General features: G+C 35.7%; 1 protein-coding gene across 3 annotated transcripts in view; it reads left to right on the top strand.

Annotated features, from left to right (window-relative positions):
- The window catches only part of PDE4D (phosphodiesterase 4D), a 391310-nt gene that overhangs the window by 185303 nt on the left and 183030 nt on the right, over positions 1 to 22977 (top strand). The gene's annotated exons all lie outside the window — the stretch shown is intronic.

The following is a 22977-nucleotide window of genomic DNA, read 5'->3' on the forward strand; positions in this document are numbered from 1 at the left end:
TACAAGTAAACTAGGGTTACTGCTGGTGAACTTCAAGCAAAAATATACTGGGAGTTTTATTGGTTAAAAATTATTTCTTATTTGTTAGATAATATGTGTGTGTGTATATGTATATATATATATATATGTTTATATATAATATTCTGTGATTCTATGATTACCTGAAACATGTCATATCTTTTGGTTTGAAATATATTTCTTTCATGCTTTAACAAAATAGCTACAAACAGACTTTTGCACAGTTGTGACAACCATCTCAGAAACTGACTCAAACTATATGTCAGGGGCTTTCTTTATAAAGCCCCACAATACTGTCATTGTACACCTCATAGACTTACTTTCTTATGATGTTGTATTTTTGAATTGGTAATATCTCCAAAGAAAGAGATCTTATTTTCAGGGTGGCAAAATTTATTTCTGTGCCATCTTATCAAACGGTGCCATGAGAAAAACTTTATGAAAGGAACTGAAAGACCTACCAAAACTTCTTGTACAGAAAAATCAATCTTCCTTGATTTTAGCCTGGTGGGGGAAATATATATAAAAAATGTCTATCTGTATCTAGATTAAGTTCCATTTGGGATCAGACAGATGCTGTTATGTAGTGTGTTAGGAGAGTTTTATTTCTCTATCTCATTTGACTATAAGGTACACTAAGGAAATTCTAAAAGAGTTACCTTAAGAACAGTGCTGTCTTGTTCTGGGTGCCTTCCTCAGAGTAGTTTCGGTGTAGATCAATATTTATAATCTCAATTCCTGATGCATATATATGGTACATAAGCATAGGAGATTTTTATCTAAGTGACAAGATTATTTGCAGATTTTAATTTGCAAAAACCAACCTTAACGTGGAGAATAAAAAATCTAAAGTGAAAATTGCGACTTTTGCTGTAATTGCAGAAAGATGAGGTCTTTCTGCAATATTTTTGATAATGTAATTTTAAAATACTCCTCTGAATTGAAGGAATCTGATTATGGAAATTTTGAGTCCTTTTTAAATAATATTTCCTATTTTTAGCATGTTAAGGAATTGCTTTATTGATTTAAAGGAGTATGTTTAGAGAGTTTCGTGATTTTTCCACAAAATCAACTTTCCTCTTGAATACATTGTTGATTTTTCATAATTCGGAAATTTATGTAATTTGTAACTTCTCCTAAAATGAAGTTTCCCTGTCTTAATATAATATTTGGCTATTTGATGATTTTTTTAAAACCTATATTTGGGGGTTTGGTACTAGATAAGTGTATTACTCTGTCCTGTAAACCTGTAAAAATTTACAAGCCTGCAAACTCCAGGCTTTGGTAAGTATAGCGTCAGTATAGCATCATCAAAGTTGGGCGGCTGGTGTGTGTGTGTGTGTGTGTGTGTGAGTGATATTCATATGCTTGGCTATTGTACATGCTCATAACTGCATTTTACAGGGTATGAAACTTGATGTACTTACTTATCGGCAGAGATTCATTTGTATGTATGAGCTAGGGAAATTTCCTCCTTTAAACTATCTTCACAATGGGGAAGGTATTCCAGACTCTGCTACCTTTGAAAATTATGGTGGCTGAATCCAGCATCTGCTAAATACAGTGTGATATGTTTGCTAGTCTCCATTTCCAAGGCCTTTCTTTGTTGTTACATTAATTTGAAGTCAGTGTATTACTGCTTCTTGTAAAGAAAACTCTCTCTTACTCAACATCTAGCACAGACTGCAACCTGTTTAATAGTGAATTTAACACTTTAGTTTCTGGGTTTTGAAAAAAGAGACTGCTACGTGTTCTTCCTCCTTTCTCTTAAGCAATCTCAAAATTAAATCACTTAAAAAAATTGAAAGCAGTATTAGGAACTGAAGCTTTTTCACATTCCAAAGGACTTTGTAGCTTTTTACCTATCCGTTCAGCCTCTTTATAAACTCCTGCAAGCCTCAGCGTGGGGCTGCACTCCATACAGCTGGAAGTCCTGGCTCTCTCTTTTTTAAGGGAGCAGAAGAGGTGCTAGGCACAAGTTAATTTCAAAAGCATGAAATGTAAGTTTCATATTTTCCAGCTCTACTTGTTTAAGGCAGAACTTGTGAAAGTGGTAAGTAAATAATTTCTAAGTAGAACAGTTACTAGTTTGGTGGTGCCAAGATTTAGGAGCTCTTGCGAAGATGGAATTCATTATTAAAATATTTTAAAGCTTTGAGATCAATGAGAGTGTTCATAAAATGAATGAAATGGTTGGAACTGATGCTCCTAATACTCTAGGTTAGTCTTTTTCAGTGTGGATTTGCAACAAGTATTTCCTTGGTTAATAGACGAAAACATGGATTTAACTGTCAGGGAGAAGTGTGAAAAGAAGGAACTTCAACGGAACAGTTTTGCAATTGAGTAGCATCTATTTTTTTTTCTTGGTAGGGATACCAGTTTTGGAGCTGTGTATCTGGAAAGAATTGACTTATTAATAAATCTCAAAATGTCCAGTTGTGCTTTTTACTGCAAGATGATTAAAAGCTTGGATAGGTGACGGATCATCCTAAACTTTGGAAAAAAATGCAGTTGCAAATACTAAATTTTTCAAGTTTCATAGGGTTGTTTATACTTCCTCATTTACTTCATCAGGTTGATACCTGGAGTCATGGAAACAAGATACTTTGAGATGCAACTGTTAATTCAAAAAATATAAATAAATCTAGGCATGTTTTATGCAAGCAAGTGAAAATTTCAGTTCTGAATCAGATGAGACATACTTGTAAATACTTTATTGTTTCTTAACAGCTTAAATTCTGGGGTTTTGAAATGATAGGAGTTGTATGGATGATATGTGAATCTCGAATTTCTCTCAGGATTTGCACTAAATGCATTATTTAATATGCAAGAAGACTCTCAACTGATTTGTTTTTTGTCATTAGTGCAAAATATATCAAGGTTGAGGGAATTAATTACATCATCTTTCATAACGAGATACTCACAGGAAGTGACAAGTAGGTATATCTAGGTTGTGGAATTAGGACTAGTAGTGTGCTAGTAGAATATTTCCCAGTGTTTCTTGAAAACTTTTTACAGAATCACATTTCACTTTTGCAAAACTTGTTTGAAAATGAATATTTTCAAAATGAAAATTCCTTTTTGTCTTTTAGAAGAAATGTTTCAAATTTATCTTTCAAAGGATATTTTTGTTATTATATTCTTCCATTATGATGCCTCTGAGGAGTGTTAGTAGTAGAAATCAGAAAAGCTAAAATGAAGAAAAATCATTTCTGATTTTTTAAAAACAGATACATTTTAATTAGCCTGAAATACAGGCCTTTTAAAATTTTAGATCATGTGAAATTTCCAGATATTTTGATGTGATTTCATTCTGGAATAGGAAGAAATTTTAAAAATTGTGGAATTATCATCCAAAGCAAGATGATTGTTTCTCATACGGGTCTGTGTGCAAGTACAAGTAGTTTTTTGTCAAGTCATCAAGGTATTCATAATTTTGTAATGGTATCCATGGAAATGTTTCAATTGCAATGACACAGTGGTGGGAGTTAGGACTTGGACTAACGTTCATGTACTAGTTTTATCTTCATGCCAATAAAAATAGAAATAATCAATGAGCCCTAGTGGTGAACCATGACGAAAGGTGCATCATGTTCTAAGAAAGAATTGAGTTGATTGAAAACTAATTGGGATAAAAAAGTGATTCGTTCTAGCTGAGATACCTAAAGAAGCCCTGTTTTTCCTTCTACTGCAAAAGAATATACAGAGAACCTGTGTTCAGTGTACAGCGGAAGAGTAGTTTATTTTCTCTTTAGTACTGTGCTTAGGTGAGCTGGTAGAACTGCATTTGACAATGTAATAAGCATGTGGCTGGTCTGATTTTGATACAAAGCTGGCTCATTTAAACACCATCTGGAATGTTTCCTCCAGCTACAGCACAAGCCGACCCCGAACAAGCACCTAACTAATTCTATTTCACTGGCTGATGTGAGGAACTTTATTTCAGAAGTGGGTCCTGCATTAGAACATTTTAGTATTCATGTTCTATTCTGACCAAATTTCTGTCTAAAACCTTTTTTTTTTTTTTGTTTTTGTTTTTGTTTCACTCTCATTTTAAGGTATGTTGTGTCATCATACGAAAACCACATCATGTATTCAGCTTGTCCTCTTAAGTCTACACCAGGTAGATTATTTTGGAAAATGATAACTTAGGACAGTTACAAGATTCTTGAAAAAAATACTGCTTTAGTAGGTGATACAGTGTTACAGATACAGATAAGCGTACGTCAGTGATACAGATCCGCATACGTCATACTGTGGCGATCTCGGTCACACTGAGGAAGATCCTAAGCTGGTTTGCAAAACTTTTCCTCATAGGAAGATTCCCCCTTCCTTTCCTGCCTCAGCCTCTGATAGCTAATTTGGCAGCTCGCTTTTTTATCTTCTAGTCTTTCAGCATGGAGCAGGCACCCTAGGCATGCTTGGCCTCTGTAAAGAACACAGCCCCACCGTCATTCCCATGCGCTTCCTGCCCCTTTCATCCTCTCCCTCATATGCGATGCTCTGTGGGCAAAGGGCCTGCAGGAGCTTGCTTCTTCCCTTGCTGTTCTTCGCAGGGTCTGGGAGACGTGCCTCTTCCCTGCCTCTAACGTCAGGAGATCCCAGCAGTCCTGACTTCTTTTCTTCCCCCGCCACATCGACTGCTGTTGTGGAGGCTCATATGGTTCCAACAGTTTGCCTTCATGTGCTTCGTATGCCTCTTGTTTGTGAGCAGGCCTGGCATAGACTTGGAATAGTAATTTATTAAATACATTTATTTTTATAGCCAGTTTCCAGTAGTAGAAAACATCTTGTTTTTGTTGTTTAATATTAAGCTATTCATTTATCTTCCTTCTAGCTTTTCTTCTCACAGGCATGGATATAGTGCTGTTACTTATCTGCTGTTTAACTTCTACCATTGAAAACGTTCTCATATACATTCCTTTTAATATATTCCCCCTCCCCCTGGATGATTAGCTGCTGCAGCGTAGAGCTCACTGAGACTCTAATGACTGCTTTTTGTTTGTTCTTTGCTCTTTACAAGCATTGGTGCATCTGAATAGAAGCTGAAGATAACTGAGGCTTAAAGAACATTTATAGCACAGTCTGTTTTAAATAGTCGGGCATGCTTTTTTCGTTACAACCCTGCCTTAGTGCATGACTTCCAGGTTTAATTTCTTGAGACAAATTGTAAGGTGAGAATCTTGGGCTTCTTTTCAAGTTTCTAATCCTTCTGGCTGTGAAGAAATGCATGAAAATATTATTCCAGCACCCCCTCCCCCCAAAAAAGGATTCCAGTAAATGTAGGAATTTTAGTACAATTTTAATTATTACATCTAATACTTTGTTTCACTCATTCATTGGATTCACTTTGTAATTAGGAGAAATTATTCCAAGCAAAGCTTAGCTAGCGAACACTGGCAATGTCTTTGTATCTTTCACAATCTAAAAGATCAAACGTATATCTTTCACATGTAACGATCTGACTCCACAAAATTTCAATAAAACATACTTTAAATATCATGTGTAAAGCTAAAAAGAAATGTATTATAATACTTAGCATTTTTTTTTTTTTTGAGGATTAGAGGGAGCTGTAGTAACTCTTTCCAAAAATGGAACAAAGATGATTTTCTTAAATTGAAAGTTACTTCAGTTTTATTTTGGTGAGAAGCTTCAGTCCAGTTCTGAAACACCAGTAGCCTCTCTTCTCCCAGTAAATGTTTATTATTGAATCCGTACATGAAACTTGCAGTTTTTCTAAGTTTGTCTAAATATTTTTACTACTCATTTCTAAACTCATTTTCAGATTGTACTATAAAGAACAACCACTGAACTTGATCTTAATTTGATTAGAAGCCAGAGGAGAAGGTTCATAGTCAAGAGATTCATTTATTATCACTGTTGAGGCCTCTTTGGTCAGCTATAGTCAGCTCAGTTGAGGCCAGCTACAGTACTTCAGCTTTGTGGAGGATTCGTCACTATTTAGGTGTAGTTACCCTTCTGAACTGTCTCAGTACTCTTTCCTGAGGAATGGCGCTCAGCACCCTTGAAAGTCACCCAGCTGTGTATATTGAACTACAAAATACACTAATCTGCATTTATACACTAGTTTTTTTCAAATTCTTTGTTTAAAACTTCTTTTTTTCTTGCCTGATCATAAGGTAGCGATGCAGATCTCAAAGTGAAATAATGAAGTTCTCACAGGTATCAACACCATTAGGCAAGAACAGATGCTGAAACGATGACTTACTATACACAGGCAAAGGACTGTATAGGAAAATACAGTCAGAGTTTTTTGCTAGCTTGTTTTTGTTTCATGTGTTCTCAAACAGGATGAAATTATGTTCACTTTTTGGCTACTTAGCTTTTGATGAAGTTCTGGTGACTTTTCTCACAACTCAGAATTACTGGAAATGCTGTTCTTAAAGTTCTGTATTATGGCATGTCTCATTTTATGTATTGATGAATTTTCTTTAGAAAGAAAAAAAGGAGACAATGTTTTTGAACAAGGGGGAAAAAATCTGAATGATATAAGCAGAATTAACCCCCCCCCCCAAAAAATAATGACACTCTTCCTTTTGAGGAATTATAATGACTTGTGGATTAGTAAAGTAGTTTAGAAATAAGACCTCATTATTATATGACAAGAAGTACAGGAGAGTTACCTTTGATGGGTACATGGCTTGTAGCAGTTAGCATGTAGCTCATTAATCAGTTATTAAACATTGTATGGCTAATATCAATGGCTGAAAAAATCACCAAGACCAATTAAGTAATTTTCTTTGCATTAGCTTATCATACAAGTAGAGACTGATTTCAGACTTTCCCTTCTCTGAGAGTAATGTGCTGAAACCAAGTACTGATATATTTTAAATGACTAGAAATTTCAGGCAAGCACATCTGTGAATGATGGTAGATATGTGCCCTAGGGGATTTGCTAAAGTGTAATTTGAAATATAGTGGTAAATAGTGTGTCAACAAAAGTACAGAAACTTCAAGTCTGCCATTTCCATCAATAAGTAAGTAAGTAAAAGTAAAATTTTGTTTCATTTGAGGCAATACTCTTATAAGTGATAAGCAGCTTGTATCATTGACTTACTTTTATATTTTTCATAGTCATGCTCTTTAAATGTTTTAAAACAGAAATCATCTAAGGAATTAGCTAAATAAGTAATGTCTACCTACAGGATTTTCTTGTAGTAGGATGGTTCAAAGAGGAATAGGAAGGGCAAACATAACTCCATCTTTCAAAAGTTAGGCAAAAGGTTGACTGAAGAAATTGTACTGTAGTCACCTTAATGGCTGTGACACAGGACCAAGTCACTGCATTTCAGCTGATCTGTGGCAATGACCTGTAGCTTTTTGCAGTAGGAAGAAAAAAATGCCATGCTTTCAATCTCCATGACTGAGAGAGGCTCTGACAGATGTACAATCACAAAACAAAGCTAGGTAACTCCGGCTCTTGGCGCTGTCAGCCAGCTGCCCTCTTCCTAATACGGAAAGGGTTATTTCATCTATTTGTGAATCAATTCCTGAACCACTCGTATTTTTGGCCCAGTGTGTTAACGTACTCTCCAGTTTATTGGGGCAGAAATACTTTCTGCTATTTCTACTTTTTAGTTGATTTAATGCATCATCTTTCATTTGTCAGAAATCAAAGTTAAAATATTTTGCCTAGGGTTTGTGATGGCCTAAAAGCATGCACAGTGACAATTCTTACAGCTTTGCTGAAGAATGGCTACTTTTTTTAGGTATAATTGCATATTTGACCCTTACCTTTCACACTCAGAATGATAGTTAATGATTTATCACACAATCAATTTATAAACAACTAGAGAACAATTAAGTGGAAAAGAACTCTGACAGCCAATGTGGCTTAAGTAAGACAAATTATGTACAATCAACATGACTTTTGTTCTTTTGCAAGGTAACTGGCCTAGTATTAGGGGGAACGTTGAGGATTTTGTGTATCTGATTTTAGGAAAGCTTATGCTACTGTCCCCTGGCAGTCTTGCAAGCAAAATGTGGTTTAGGTTAAATTAGTACAAAATGCTTTAAATTTGTTTTAGGCAAATAAAGATATAATGTCAAACAGAGTGAATTAAAAGAGCTCTTGCAGAGATCTTGCTTTGCTTGGTGAAACAGGAAGTATTTGCAATGTGTGTGGATGAACACAGTCTAAGAAGGGTTGCAAAGGCTTAGCAGGATAGTTGAGATCAAATTGAGATGATATTCAATACAGACAAGCACAAAGTGCTTAGGAAACAGGAGTAGACTGCACAAATAGAAACAGGTTGGCAGCTGTGTTGGCAGCTACTAGGAAGGGACTTGTAGGTTGTAGTGGACATAAACAAAACATGATGATGCTGTTCCAAGATAACTCTCAAAGGTACCAACAGAAGTGATCAACCGGACTGTGAAGAATTGCAGAAGGACCTCAATATGCTGAAAACCTGATAATATAGCAGATACAATTGAACACAGATAAATATGAAGTATGACAAAGAGAATTTGAGGGGGCTCTGAATAACCAGTTTCCCTTCAGGAGTAAAACTTTTGTGGTTTAGTAGATAGTTCTATGAAAACGTTATCTCAGTGCTCTGTAGCATCAAGGAAGAAAACTGAGTGTTAGGAATTATAAGGAATGGAACAGAGAACAGAAAAGTAAACAACATTATGCCGTTTTATAAATCCTTGGTATGGGCTTGTTTTGAATGTTTACTGCTCTGATTTCTTTAGATCTCAAAGATCTCAAAGAGCTTAGTCAGAAAAGATACAGAGAAAGATAGCAAATGATCAAAAATATGAAAACCTTCTGAGGAATGGTAACAAAGATTAAGGCATTTCAACCTAAAAAGAAATGACTGACAAGTATGAGAAAGATCATGAAAAATATGAATGGGAAATGATTGCTTAGCATCTCTGTTAGTACAATTGCAAAACATGAGCCAGAGTAAATGGGGAACGGTTTTGTAACAGACCACAGAAGGGATCTTTCTGTGAAATGCACAATTAAGCTATGGGATTCCTTGTCAAAGGATGTTGTGAATGCTGAAAGCTTCTATGGGTACAAACAACTGGACAAATTCATGGAAATAAATCCCCAAACTTTGACTCAGGAAGTCTTCAATCATGAAAATATTTATTCAAACAATATGGTGTATTTTTTGAGTATCCAATATATTTGAAATGAAAGGATATTTGTAGAAGTTATTTGCAAACCAAAATGGTTAGAATTCATTTAATACTTATACTAACAAACACTATTCAGTGAATTCTAATTTTTTGAATAAAAATGTTTGAGAACATTAAGACATCATTAATATGCAATAATACACTGGAGATTTAATCTTTTAATTTAAAATCCACAGAAACTAATGCAAAATAATAATGCAAGAGGCAATGATGGACGTATACCTTTTTGCTGATGTACTTATAGCTAGATGTCCTACAGCAATGGAGTAATTAGCCTGTTTGACTCAGCAAATGCTGTCAAACTTTTGTTTTTCCATCTGACTCTCTCGGATAGAACAGGGAGGTAATAACCTCCCTCTCCACTGGGCTGTGTGCAACATGTTTGACAGAGAAGAAGATGAAAATCTGTTGCAACAACCGCTAGACTGAGCTGCTGACAGAGCTCTTGTTACGGCGGTATTCAGAAAGCGCTAGAGGAGTGCGCAAAGGGAAGCTGAAATATGGGATTGGTGGGCAGCGCTGCGCGTACTGAGTGACGGCAGCTATCGCTCAGTTTGAAGCTGTATGTTGTGTTTATTATCTGATGGGGGAGCTATTGTGAAAACTGAACTCTAGGTGTGTTCTAGAATGATTATTTTGGAACGCAAAACAAAATATCAAAAAACAAACTGCATTGTATTGTTCTGTACAGTTGGGAAATCTAGTGGCTTTTCTCTACAGCTGGTGCTTGGCTTTTTTTGTTTTTATTATTGTTAAGAATCTGCCCCTATCAGTCATGTAGCTGGATTTCATTGAATAGTCAAGGAATTCTTAGTTTTCTTATTAACATGCGTCTCTCAGTAGTACAAAAGAAAAACATTATTTAAATGAATTAATGTTAGCATATTGTTCAAATAGATGAGTTAATGTGATAGAAATTTTTCAGAACTTCCTAGCCTTAAGATTACTTGAGACAATTAGAATCAGATCATCAGACTTTCCAGCAGAAATCACTGCATTTCACTAGTCTTGCCTAAAAGATAACTAACAATTTTTGCAATAAATGCAGCAGGTAACATTCTTATTGGCTTATGATTCCTTTAAGGAAGTAGTGCAGAGGCATTAAAGCTGCAAATTTCTTAAAGAAATTCCAAAGAAAGTTCATTTGTGCTTCTAATAGTTTGTATACATGTGCCTGATTGCTTATATTCAGAAATTTGGCCAGAATATGGTTAAATTTTCAGGCCAGAGATTTAGACAAAGCCAATGCTTGTGCTTTCAAAACTGATAAGGAGCTGAAAATTAGACTTGGGTTTGTCCCTTTTTCTCCTCTTGTATTATACCAAAAAAATCCACCCAGCTACCTAATGCATTTCTACCTGATACATTAATCAATTGTGTATCTATAGCTTACTTAACAAGGAAAAGGTCCATATCTGAAATGTTCCTATTCTTTTTCCTTCTATTTTTGGTAATCTTAGTCTGTCTTGCAACTCATCTGTCAAATAGCCATCATAACATTATTCTCAAATCATGCATATATAATTTTAATGAAATGAGTAGTAAGAAATAAAAACATCAGTAAGCGTCTCCACCAGGATCTTAAATTGTCTTGATGAATTTTAAGGTATATGGTTTGTGTAAGCATATAGAACAATTGTATGTTTTCCTTAACCTCTCATTAATTTTCAATGAAAGCAAAATCAATGGCTATTAGAAATGCTTATTGGATATTAACTAGCAAATATCTTGCAAAAGTAAATAATAAGAACCAGCCACAAAGCAACAGATGTTGGTGGATAGATAAGCACAGCAACTGCATCATTATTACTTTTTTTATTCAGTAATGAAAATGTAGATTTAAATAGCTTTATGACTGGGACAAATCAACAAAAGCCAGGAAATTTGAAGCAGATGCTTATATTCTGGGGCACGTTCACTATTTGATAAGCGTGAATATCTTCCATTAGCATTGCAGGGGTTGAATACATGCAAAACGGAAGACTGGGAGATATATCCATTTGTTTTTAACATATGCTCTTCTGAGTTTGCAACTGCCTGATTCCAGAGCCATATGTGCTTAGTATATTAAGTAGAAATATTAAGACAATGTAGAGACTGTTCTTTACTTCCACTTCTGTGCTTCAGGAGAAATAGTGGTTTTGCTGAGATGCCTAGTTGTGAATGTTTTATGGTACAAGCTAATGTCTACTAGCAGTACTGTGACACCAATCTGACTTCAGGAGTTGCCTCTGCTATTTTACTGCTATATTTTCAGAGAACTTATAATAGACACTTCAGAAAGATTATTAGAGTAATTGATAAGAAGTCTAATGTCTTTTTCCCCTAACATTTAAAATTTCAGCTATAGCACTTCATATGAAGATAAATCTAGCAGACATTGTACTTACTGTAATGCAACGGAAGAATAGGAGACATCTTTATTCCAATACATCATGCAACTGATAAAAGATATTTAACAGTATGGCCGCAAGGTGGGCAAGAGAGGGTCAGATACCGGCATAGAGAGACACTCAAGGTTTTGTGAGGGATTAAACAGGATAGATTTAATAAAGGACTTACTTACACTCCAAGCTGCACACCGAGCCCCAGGAACTGTGTGGAGAGACTGCCAATGTGGGTTAGATGCCTGGGTGGGATTCTCCTTGTTGCATCCTAAGGGCCCCTTAAATCTACTAAAACTATTTCCTTATCTCAGCTATTCTAACAATGAGAAACTACTGTCCAGGAAGCAGCCAGACATTGCTGACAAAATGGAACATTCCCTGACGGGAATTTGGTAAGTGTGTAGTTTCACATGCTGGACCTGCTATCACATACTCTGCCCATTGCTGACTCCTCGCCAGATCTTCCACAGGTGTTTTCACTGCAAACTGGAATCATTTGTGTGGTAGGAAGTATTGTGATACTGTTTCACCAAATAAAGTTAATAAAACTGTGGCTTCCATATCACAAAATAGCTACGGCATTTCCCAAGGGACATCTCATCAAACGCAAGGAGATATCAGGACTATCACTAAATATGTCACCTTCTAAAGGAGAGTTGTAGTGGAACCTACTCTGCTAATTTGTCACAACAAACAGAAAATGATACTTTGTTGAGAGAAATCAAGCTTTATGATATTTAGTCCAGGGCAGATCCAATGTAAGTCTCTAGCTCTGTGGTATTTTCTTCTATCAAGTAGTGACATTCCAGAGGTAGAACAGCTGGAGAATTCCTAGGGCAAACCACCTTCCCTGACCCAAAGCCCTCATTTGTGAGGCATGATTGAGAACCAGATGTAGTGAAAATTTGAAAATAATAACGTTATTATTTGGAAAATGGGAAAAGAAATCATCCAACTATTGCATAATAGGTTTCATGAGACCTTAGGGGCAATTGTTCATGAGTGGAAAAAAAAAAAGTATATGGTAAGAGAAATAACAGAATGTGTTGAGTTTTCTAACTGTAACAGGGAGTTGGTAGAGTGCTTTTTTGTAATGACAGAACTGCCTTTATTACCTTCTCTCCCACCTAATAGTTACCTTGAAAAGAAAGGGGAAAAAAAAGTCCCACTAAACAGAAGCATGTATCATATGATTCCAGCTTCCTATTAATCCAATTTTGTTTGAAAGGTATGAATAGCTTTCTGAAAAAATAGGATTGCTTTGAAAAGACTGAATCATTAACCTAACCAGAGATGTATCATTTTGACCTAATCTGCAAAAGGTCATAGAATTTGCATTTGTGAACATATAGAGATGAAATATTTTCAAACATACCTAGCAAGACATGTTTTCTGTAATATTGTTTTCTCTAAAGCACCATTTGGATTTTTTTGCCTTTCTTAGCTTCATTTGGAAGACCGTAGTCAGGATATGTGACTACACATATCATATGGAAAATAAAATCACTGTTGATTTAGCCTTTATAGATTCCATAGTTCAGTTTGGAATTCTTTAAAAAATGTTCATTGGTTAGAAATGAAAAAAAAAATACATTGATATTCATAATTCTGAATCAGCTTTTCACCCTTTTCTTGTGATTCTTTAAACTTTTTTTTTCTTCTTCTGAGAATGTGTTTTCTAAGCTTAGAAGCTTCAAGGAACTGAAGTAGCAAAAGAATTTGAATGAACACAACTATATATCAGTAATTAGGTAGCTGGCTTGAGATTCAGCTCCATAATCGTTCAAGAGACAAGCATTTTTGTTAGACTAATCGATATTCAAGTTTCCTTTTTGAGTTTTGAACAGAGAAAGATATCTCCAGGGGTTCATCCCAAATTTATATTTCTTTAAGGCAGATGGGATGAATCACCCTCTTGGAGATGCCTGTCTTTGTCCATTGGTATATAGAGACCTACAAAAATGTTTTGAACTAGACCCTGAACTTTTAAATGTCTGAAATTAAGCGAAGCCAATTCTATTTCTAGTGAAATAATTAGTTTTTTCATCCTCTTTCCTTTTCAGTAGGAACAAATAAAGCTATCTGGAACTGCTGATAGAGCTACCAGGAAGAATATAGATTATTGGAAGAGGAATGAAAAAATATTTTTCGTATTACATAAATTGTAAAATTATTAATAGAAGAAAAAAATAGCAGTTACAGCCGATGAGACCAGAAGTCCATCAAATGTGATACCTTGACTGCAGTGGTGGCTAGCAGAGGATATCTAAGTAAAAGTATAAGAACAGGGAACATGTAATATTTTCAGAGGATCACGTTTTTGATTGTGTTGCCAACAGCAACATCAGAGAGTATGCCGAAAAGGCCTCAAACATAGGAGCAACATGCCTTCCATCAAATGGAGATTGGCTGCCTTTCCTTCCAGAGTATGTAGTTTCTGCTGCAAAAGGAATCTATTTTGAGATTAAAACTGTGCTGTGTGTGGGTTTCAGACTCCAGGAAACTCTTAATGATAAAGAGGAAAGGTTGAAGTTCCCAGAATAAAATTATCTTTGAAGATCCAAGTCTCATTTTTAGGAGTGAAAAAAGTTCAATCATCACTGTTTAAAAGCACAAGGTGGCACACACACAGCAAACATTGCTCTTTTAGATGCTCGCCCGAAATACAGATTGTTGCCAATACATATGTAAATTTTTAAAGAGTGAAATAGCTTTTTAATTGAACTTAACTTTACAGGAAATTTGGTTTGGTAGTTTCAAGGTTATTAGTTTGAAGTTCACTTGACATTTTTCATTCAGTCTTTTAGATTCAGAATAATCTAAAAATAGCATAAAATAGAGCCCTTGTAAAATTAATTAACTCCTAACGTTTAAATATTGAACATTTTAATTCAGACTTGACTTGCTTGATAAATACCCTGGGAATTAAAAACTGAACAGAAAATAAGACTGTACTGGTTCCAAAAGAAACAAAAAACATTCAGGATGCCTCTTGCTTGTGAAGGGAAGTGGGGGAAGTTGCTAACATGACAAACAGCAGATCTTCAGACTAGAGGAACTTGAGGATTGGTCTAACCATGAAGTTTAATATGTAGAAATGCAGAGATCTAGGGCAGAATAACCTAGGCAGGGAGTGAGTGGCTGAGGGCAACCCTAAAAGGACCTGGTGATTTTTGGTAGATACCAGGTTGAATATGAGCCAATTGTGCACTCTCATCACGAACAAGGCAAACTCAGCTACATTAGGGTGACTGTGCCCAACAGATCAATGGAAATAGTTATTTCCCTCAACTCAGCACTTGCCACAACTGAAATACTGTGTATAGTTTGGGGATCCCCAGTTAAGAAAGAGGGATTTGGAGAAGGTAGCTGAGATCCGGTAGAGGGCTAGTAAAGAGGAGTGAGAAGATGTTGAAGGAGCTGGGCTTGTTTAGCCAAGTAAAGAGAAGATAAGGAGAGATTTAATAGTCATCTGCAGCTGCTGAAAGATAGATGCAAAAATGGCATAGCCAAGCTATTCTCCATAGAGGAAAATGATCTAAAAGATGGCAGTGGTCACAAATTGTGACTTTGGAGTGTGTGTGCTTTGATGTTTGAAGTAATTTATTTTTTCTACTAGGATGGTAGTGCAATTCTTTGATATGTTGCCTGGGACTGTTGTAATATCTTCATCCATGGAGGTTTGCCAGGCTCAGCTAAACAAACCCACAGCTGAACCGTTCTGTGCTGGTAATAGTCCTAATTTCAGGGGGAGATTGGCCTAGATGACCTCCAGAGATCCCTTCCAACCAACATTTTTATGATTCTGTGATTGATTGCTAGAACAGTTGAGCACTTTACAGCAGTGGTTATTTATCTCCACAGTGATACTTGTTTGAGAAGGGACTACTATTAGACTCATTTTGTAACTGGGTACTTAAAAAAATAAGATAAAGTTTCACTCTTAATTTTATGTACTTAGTTGAATGCCTCAAAGACCTGTGATAAAAATTCTTCATGTTTTCAGAAACAACTTCCTTTTATTTCATCTCAACTTGTTAACTGAGCACTTCAGCAAAGGAAGCTCAAATAGCAAGTATGTGAGGCAAATATAATGCATTTCTGTCTATGACTTTCTTCAGTCCTGTATTCAACTTCCTTAATCATAAAATTACCCTTTCTTTTTCTATAATCTCCCATCTCACTTATTATACACCTTCCAATTTTGGCCAAAACAATGCCTATGAGACATACCTCTCTGCTCTTATCTGTCCATGCTTCCTCTCTCTCTCTCCCCAGATCAGCTCCATCTTAGTGAGTCAGGTAGACTCCAGTGGATAAAAAGGTTATATGGTCCACTAATTAAAGATTGTAACACAATGCAGATGTACAAAGAGAACAAAAGAAATTCAAAATTTCATTACTTGCACAGACCTCACATGAAATTCCTCACTTAATTACTCTATATTTCATTTATCTGCTTATAAGCTGGAAAAAGGATGTTAGTTAACCTGTGACAGAGAATTGAGACAACTGGGTCTCTCCTGCGCCCACAGAAATCCATTTTAGAAGAGGGATTTGTTGAGACATATATAGTCAGAAGAAAGGAAAAAGGTACAGCGGGATCTGACAATCTAGTTTCTTGTGGAAACAGCAAATGACTCATGTTCTGTTTTTTTTTTCACTAGGAAGACCTGCAATGGGTCAGCCAGTGCCAACTCCTGCTGGGCTGACTTGTCCTACTTGTCCTTCCTTTTTCTCACTTAGCTTGTACTTTCTTTGTAAATGGTAGGAAGAGGCCAAACTTCATGGATCCCCTGAGTCTTTGGATATCCTCCTGCAGCCTCTCTGCAGTTTCATCATTGGACTCTGTGTCTTCCCCTTTCTGAGTTTCTGGATGACAGAAACTTTAGTGGGATATCTATGCAAATTTGGAAAATGATTTTCAAATGCAATCAACAGACCTGTTCAGTCTCTCACCTGCTAGGCCATTTTACCAACAGTACAGCAACTATGTAAAACTAAATGGCCAATACAAATTTTCAGAATTCCGGAATATTTGGTAGTTATTATGACATTCTTATTAAGTGAAAAGTGGCTTATTACAAAGCATAAAATCAAGGCTGTAGAACAAAGTCTCTTAAAACATGAAGAATTAAAAAAGAGATAAATTAGACCTTGAGCAGGAAGGGGCTGTAGTATGCCATTCTCCTAACAGGAGCCAAGTGCCTGATATTGTCAGCACTTCTGAGATACTGTAACTCTCATGTATTTATCTGGGTATAATCTTGGAAAAGAAACCATTCTTTTTCTTATTCTGGTTTGATAATTTTGAATTAAACATTTTGCAATGTGGATCTTCACAAAAGTTGGACTGTTCAATGTAAATTATTTATCAGTGGAATGTTAAAAAATAAATGTATATTACCAGATCTGGGTCTGAATAACAAGCTTTTGCACATAGAGACTATAATATCATTGTTAAATTAGCAGACTCAGTATCTGTTGTAGCAACCAGAGTTTAGCAGGTAAAACTTGTACAAAAGAATGGGTGTGCTTTGAATCTGGACTGCCAGGGTACTATTACTACTCTCCTAAGGGCTACTTTTGACAATAGGTTCAAAAACTACAAATTAGCTTTTAAATAAGATGATATATTTCTGTATATAGTCTAAGAAGCATTATCTGCTTCAAAGATCGTCATAGCCCTCAAATCAAGATGAACCCACTTGGACAGAATGTGTTGTTTTATTTTTGTTTAGTCTGCCTTCTAGTGTATAGAGCTTTGAGATTTTGAAGGATGCTGTAAGAGCACCTATGATAAAGTTCTGCAGCCTCCTACTCGGTTGTGTTTAATTTCCTCTTTGGCCCTGAGCTAAGTTGAAAAACCTTATTTGTGTTAAATAATGGCTATATCAGTATTACTGTGCAATAATTTTGAGAGCAGCCTTGAGGAAAGATTTTCAGCTTTTTCAAAAGCTTATCTGTGTAGATTCTGCTTTTTGTTTTGTTTTTTAATATGGAGAAAGCTCAGCTCCGATAGCCAGGGAAGCAAATCAGTATGGCTTGTCAGATTCAGTTTATCCAGCGGTGTCCTTAGTTGCCAAGTGCTTGGGTCATGACAAACTGCAGTGAGCCAGGCAGCCTCCTCCTGTTCTTGCAGTGACATTGTCTGACTGGTGTCAGACAGACAGGATAATCCAGTACACCTCCAGAGTACTGACGGTGCCGAAAGCATATTAGGTGTGAGGTTTCTTCCAGATTATTCAGTGAATGTGCAGTGTAGACAGAGCAAATTTGTATAAATTTTGGAAAGGCAGATGTCTGGACTGGTATTTTATGGAAATGACACTTTGTTCACTTCTGCCTGTTACAGCAGATGCTTTTCAACTGATTCTTAAAGCAAATCCATCTGAAAAGTATATGGCTAAAATACTTAAAATATTTAGGACAAGAAGATCCCAGCTACCTGAATTCAACAAAGCCTTTTGCAGTAAAGTAGGTGTAATTATAAAATGACAGAAAATGACTTATGTTCAGTTAAAGTCTGGTCAGAAAGGTTAAAAAGTCTTGAAGCTTTCTTAACAGCATAATAAACATGAAAACAATGTACTCTACAGCTGCATTTCCAAATTTCAGCCATGTTTGGCTGGTGATTCAGCTTCATCTGTTACAGTCAACTGTCAGTTTACAGAAATACCATTGAATTAATTTCCAAAGTATTCATTCAGCTAAATATTGTCTGTCATCCAGAATTGTGAAGCTGATAAAAATGATTTAGTATACTGGCAACTAATGTTGCAAATCAGCATAATATTCAATGACTTTGTTCAAATATAACTTGCAATGCAATAGACAATCGCAATTTAACTGCTACATATTTGAACGATCTCTAAGAGCAAAAGTGCTGACTTAGATTTTTCAGATAGGGCAGAAAGAAATCCTGTTGTGCAACAGAGGTTGAAGATCACTGCTGGACATTTTCAGATTTCTATTTTCCTTTTATATGTGTTTCAAAAAGTATTAGTCATTTTGTTCTGAGATTGTATTTGTAATATGAGAAATTCTTCTGTATGAATCATGGAATTTCCTTTACTAGTTAATGCAAGTTAATGCCTATCAAAAATTCCCAAAGTAATATGACCAAAAAGTTGAACCTTGCCCTTGCTTTAAGGTCACATAAAATATTCCAGGCAAATCTAGGGATGAGCTCAGATTTTCACTGAAGACTGTTTTTCTTATGAGAGAAGTTTTTTTTTTTTTTTTTTTTTTTTTTTTTTTTTGGAAAATGTTGGAAATATAGAACACATTGATGCTCTCTGACCAAAATGTCTGTACGTTAGTGAAGAAATTTCTTCCATCTATTGGAGAAAGGAAGAAAAGGGAAAAAAATATTGTTATTTTAAACTAGAAACTACCCTCTGTCCCTGTCTCATACAATTTAGCCTAGAACCTGGAACTCTGTTTAGTCTTACTTGCTATTTCATCTCTGTGCTGCTTTTACCATTGTTTGCTCCTTCCTTGTCCCCTGTCTGCTACCCATTTTTTGCAGTTCTTCCGATAGATTTCCTTCCTTATTTTCTGAAAGTCCTAGGACATTCTTTCTATGGAGCCCTTTTCCATGCCTCCGTTCCCATGATTTTCCTTATGACTTCTGAACACTCAAAAGTTCACCTAGATCCACTTGGCTCTTGGGTTGTTCCGTTGGTATTCTCTAGGGCCTTGACTTTGTGTAAGTGATCGTTGCTATAGTTGTGCAGAGAACTCTGACCACATGGGCTATATTTATCTGCTTCAGTACATATGCTATATTCTGAATAACTTCACCTGTGAATTACTAAACAAGAAATATGTTTAGTACAAAGTCACATTTTGCCATTCCAATAAATAAAAGGCAGCACAATGCAAGGCATTATCGTCTATTTTTATAATGTGAAATACAATGCCAAAAAAGCAGTGTTTAATGCTTCTAAAATAGCTTCTTTGCAAAGGTTATGCAGTACATCATCTATATTTGTCTGTTCAGGGAATGCATGCTACCCACTCCTTTTCACATGTGTTCTCACTCGTGTTCTCCTACATTTTCTTCTGGAAATAATAATAATAAAAAAAACTATTCCAGCTGGATCTTTCTCATGCTTCTACTCTCCATCTTTTTTGGGGTGGAAATGTGGTTCGTATGAAACTGATTCACGGGATCTCCATCATGGAGGCCCATTTATTTGTATTATATTTGTATATGTAGCTGACTACAGTCAGCTTCCCTGTTGCAATCTCATGGCATTGCAGACAATGGTTACAGGACGTTTTGTTCTTACTCCTGTTTCTGGTTATCAAAACAGCTTTAATGGTTATTTCTTGAAAATATGAAGAGCATCATGAAGATATTTTTCACAGACATAGTTTTCACTAACTCCATTTCAGGATCTCTTTCAGGACAGATGACTTTTGTTCAAAAATAATCTTTGCTTCCACAATTTACACTCATTTTTAATAGCAGACTAGCTGAAAGGGTAGTTTTTAATGGACAGCCATTTCTACACTGCCTGACATTTCTGTATTGGACTAATATAGTGGTGAACAGTGAGGTCTGTCTGAGTTATGATAAGTGAAATTCTCAGTCCTTTATTTGAAATATATTTAAAGAGTCAGGCCTGTTTGGTCAAATAATTTGAATCTTCAGTGGAGCTTTGCTGCCTGGATGCTGGGGATGCCATATATAGAGAGACATCCAGTGAACAAGGACAAATAAAGTGCTGCCCTTTAGGAAGACACAGAGCCAGCCTGTGTGCCATGAGAAAACTATAGGAAATGCTAATTTTTGTTTTTAATGCACCCAGGATTCTACCCTATTCCATAAACACAATGCTATTTTAATGCGTAGAAGCAGTTGAGGGTGGACTGATACCTCAGCTATTGAATTCGTTTCTAAATTCTGACTCATGCTGAGGACATCTGTCAGTGGCTGGAATGTGAGCTGTGTATTGGAGGTGGACCCGAACAAAAATATCCTTCTTCACACTTTAGAGTACTGAAGAGGTGTTTGTGTGCAAAGTTCAAGTGGTCTCTATTAAAAAAAAAAAAAGAAAAAAAAAAGAAAAAAAGAGTCATATTCCAATCCCAGTTAAGATCATTGGTTTGGGAATACAGAGTTAAGTCAGTTTTGCTGTTTGGGTTTACCTCTTCTTTAAATCTAAGTATTTATTACAGCTTCTACCTCTCAATCATGTGTTTTAGAGATTGAATGTTCTCATTAAGCATTTTGAGCTGTGTACGTCCCATGTTTTTAAACATATCTGGGCTTTTAGCTCCCTTTAAAAATGTTGTCTAAATCTCATTTTCTGAGGGATTTAGCCCTTAAGAATCTCAGGATGGGATTTCCTTGAGGTTAAGACTATCCATAAGCAGATAGTCTATGCAGGTATGATGTAGTATGACTGTTGTAGTGAATAGAAAGCCAGTGAATTCTGTCAGCGTAGCTTAAACAGCAGCTCAGCTCGCCATACAGGCAGCCGGTGATGGCCGCCGGAGGAAACCTTTTCAAAGGAAAAAAACGTGTTATTGTCAGCTGACACGCATCGCCTGTATGTGTACTTTTAGTGCACTGCAAACCTCACTGCAGTTAGTTTAGCCTTTTGTGTGCCTGTGTGCAGGTTTAAAGGAAGACCAAGCATGTTGTAGTTTTCAATGACTTCATCTTGGGAAAGAATTTTTGGTATGAGTAGGGCTGGTCTATGAGAATTTATTTCCTGCAAAATCTGAGTATTTAAGTGGTCTTTTTAGGTAGGTACATATAGTTCTGTTTAAAGTTCTTTGTATTTTGAAAATTATAGAATCAATTCTAACTTAATAATCAAAGAATTTTTAGTAAAAATGGGGGCCTGAACATATTCAAATGCTTCTATCAAATATATTACAATTCTGTTTAGAATTTTTTAAGAATCGTTGATTTCACTATGAAAGGAAAAAACAAGCAAAAAAATCCCAAATATATGCAATATCCTATAAAACCAGAACAGATCAATCGGATTTGTCTGTTAGTTTACATTTTTTCTCAGTAGTTCTGTGTAGCACTGTCATTATAAAATTTCAAAGCATTTCACACACAAAAAACTCCATGAAATATATTAAGCACATATTCAAATGAGTCATTTGAGATGAACTAAACTACTTCAAGATCTTCCATGAATTGAAGGGGCTTTCAGTCCATGGGTGGAATGTCCAGCAGTAATTTCAATGAAAAAAAACCCCAAGAACTAAAAAAAACTAGAGCAAAACCCAGTTATCTTTAGCTTACAAAGGCCCTGAGTCACAATTTGTTGAAGCCTAGGAGTATATTCAGGAAAAGTATTACCACATACTAGGTCTAATTTTGTAGTATTTTCTAGTCAGCTGCTTTTGGTCATTGATGGAGAAGAAATGCTGCTTTACCTTTTCCTGATCCAGGACAGATGATGTGATACTTTTTTCTTTGAAATTCTCTCTCCACTTGATAATTTTTCAAAACTAATTTTTTTTGGAGCTTGGAATAGTACCCTGTTTACATAATGCCCTAATTATCAGAAAACTCAGTCTGTGGGAGTCCCATATTCATGTCTTCCTGCTTGAGGGAATTAAACTTCTATATTTAGGTTCCTTTAATGAACTTCATATATTCTGATTAGGAATTTCTGATTAGGATTGTTTCCTATCTATTTTGCTTCAATCTGCTTGAGCTATTTAAATATTAATTGAGCAATAAGTCAGTCTAAGAATGACTCTTTACACTTGTGGTTAGTACAAGCACTAGATTTAGAGCCTATGTTTTGCTGTGCCTCCTTCAGTGATTATTTAAGTCATTTGTTCAAGAAGGAACAAAAATACAAATGCACAGAAAACAGGCTAAAAATCCTAGCCTAGATTGCCAACCTGGGGCAGTTAGGAAATTCTCCTAGTATGGTGTTGATTTAATTTTTGAAGGAAGATAGCTATGCTAAGTATTTTTTTCTTTATGTGATTCTTACCATTATACTTTTTCTGATTTACAATAGGAAGTCTGAATTACTGTTTCAAAGTATTTACCAAGTTACCTATGTACACGAATATGTTGTACAAACCTAGAGTGTGATGTTCCAAGAAGCAGTAGAAATATTTACTGCTTGGCATTTGCCACTGTGTGTTTAAATTCATCCTGCTCTGTGTCCTAGTATAGTATTTGTTACAGAATATATCCTGTAGAATTGACTCCTATTAAAGTATGCTGATGGCTTGTGTGAAGATGTTTATGACTGTTTTCTTAAAATTTAACAGATGAAGTGTTTGTGGTAGTTCATTGTTAAACTGTATATATTCCTTGTGCATTTTAAATCACCTGAACAACGGGCAGATCACTCATCTTTCATATGCAGTTTCTCTTGCTGGAGATACAGAAGTTGGTCCA

This window comes from Rhea pennata, chromosome Z (genome assembly GCF_028389875.1).
Source record: "Rhea pennata isolate bPtePen1 chromosome Z, bPtePen1.pri, whole genome shotgun sequence".
NCBI classification, from domain to species: domain Eukaryota; kingdom Metazoa; phylum Chordata; class Aves; order Rheiformes; family Rheidae; genus Rhea; species Rhea pennata.